The following is a 2,336-nucleotide window of genomic DNA, read 5'->3' as shown; positions in this document are numbered from 1 at the left end:
ATTGTTGTAAGAATCAATGTGCCGCCTGAAAAGGCTTTCTTAACAACATATGGGCCTTCATAATTAGGAGTCCATTTTCCTCTGGAATCTGGCTTGAACGATAAAATCTTCTTGAGCACAAGGTCACCTTCTCTGAACACTCGAGGTCTGACCTTCTTATCGAAAGCTTTCTTCATCCTTTGCTGATATAACTGACCATGACACATGGCAATCAATATCTTCTCTTCAATCAAGTTCAGCTAATCAAACTTGGTCTGACACCATTTAGCTTCAGTCAACTTGGCTTCTATGAGTACATGCAATGAAGGAATCTCAACCTCTACGGGGAGCACTTCTTCCATACCATAAACAAGAGAGAAGAGGGTTGCCCCTGTTGAAGTGCGGACGGATGTACGATACCCATGCAAAGCAAATGTGAGTATCTCATGCCAATCCTTATACGTGACAACCATCTTCTGGATAATCTTCTTGATGTTCTTATTCGTAGCTTCAACAACCCCATTCATCTTGGGCCTGTAGGGAGAAGAATTATGATGTGCAATCTTGAAGTCTTTGCAAAGAGCTTCCACCATATTATTATTCAAGTTCGATCTATTTTCAGTAATGATCTAACTTGGCACACCATAACGACATATAATCTGATTCTTGATAAACCTTACAACAACTTGCTTGGTTACATTTGCATACGATGCCGCTTCAACCCATTTTGTGAAGTAGTCAATTGCCACTAAAATGAAACGATGTCCATTCGAAGCTTTGGGTTCAATCATCCCAATCATATCAATTTCCCACATGGAGAAGGGCCATGGGGAAGAGATAACATTCAATAGTGTCGGAGGAACATGAATCTTATCAGCATAAATTTGACACTTATGGCACTTCTTCACAAATTTGCAACAGTCAGATTCCATGGTCAGCCAATAGTAACCTGCTTGCAACATCTTCTTCGTCATTGCATGTCCATTGGAATGAGTACCAAAGGAACCTTGATGCACCTCGGTCATCAACAAGTCTACTTCGTGTCTATCCACGCGTCTGAGCAAAACCATGTCGAAGTTTCTCTTGTATAGTATATCACCATTCAAGTAGAAATTGCCGGCTAATCTTCTCAAAGTCTTCTTATCTTTCAAAGATGCTCCAGGCGGGTAAATCTGACTTTGGAGGAAACATTTGATATCATAATACCACATCTTCTCGTCTTTAATCTCTTCAATAGCAAACACATGAGCTGGCATATCAAGATTGTAGCGGGATTTTCGTTACCTTTAGGTTTATTGACTAAACCAAAAGTAAACATACAATTCGAGTCGCCACCGCACTTTTATTTGTCCGAAGGAAAGGCTAAAAAGCGAACAAAAGCCAAGCAAGAAGTTTTATCTAATCAAAAACTAATAAAAATGTCAGAGATCTAGGTAAGGGGGTTGGTTATGAAATGGGAAGGTTTTATGCATCCAAAACATCCTTACTACTCTAAGGGAACCTCTTTTTGCGAACATGTGTTGTAGGTTGGTATGTGTGAAAATATGTGCAAAAGATTGGGGGGATGAGAAGAGAATAGATTATATTTACAAATTTGTTGTTTGAATGGATAAACCCATTGCCTACGTACCATCACAAAGGTAGGATCAAAACCTCGTAGTTCGGGGTAAAAATCTCAAAGATTGGTGAATTGATTTGATCAAAAGCCTTAAGGTCTTTTGTTATCGAAGGGAGAAAACTCAACCTAAACCAACAATCCACCATGTAAGGAGAGCTTCAACATACTAGTAAGGGGTTAACCCTATAATAAGTATGGAAGACTTATAATCCAATCACTAAGGATGAGGTGAGATTTACATCAACCACTATGATAACTCAAACCTATGACTAATGTTTATGAAAAGGATTTAACAAAGGTGGCCATTGGAACCACAAAAACAACTTGAAGTGAGTTATATTTACAAGTTAATTTATTTACAAAATGAAGTCAAAATTGGATTAAGATTTATTCACAATGAGTATTGATGAAAAGATTTTTGAAAAGTCAAAAGCATAAGGCCTAGGTTTCTAATTTTAAAGCAATGTCAAAGTTTGAAATAAAAGATTTTTGGCTTGGGTTAGAGTGAGGAGAAGAAGAGAAGGGCTAGTCCTAAAGCATACAAAGATAAGAGAAAGAGATAAAACCCTTGGAGTTCCTTTTATTGAAATCATAGAGATGATTCAAGATGCTCCTCTCCTTTGGACTTAGCGAACACAATCAAGCAATCAAAGAATTTAGATTCAAGCTCCTAGGATCTCCATTTGGCTTGTCTCTCTCTTAACTTGGCTACTCATGACAATGATCCTTTTTCACTATC

The sequence above is a fragment of the Lathyrus oleraceus genome, chromosome 2 (assembly GCF_024323335.1).
Source record: "Lathyrus oleraceus cultivar Zhongwan6 chromosome 2, CAAS_Psat_ZW6_1.0, whole genome shotgun sequence".
Classification (NCBI taxonomy): Eukaryota; Viridiplantae; Streptophyta; class Magnoliopsida; order Fabales; family Fabaceae; genus Lathyrus; species Lathyrus oleraceus.
Note: the sequence above shows the minus strand (reverse complement) of the source record.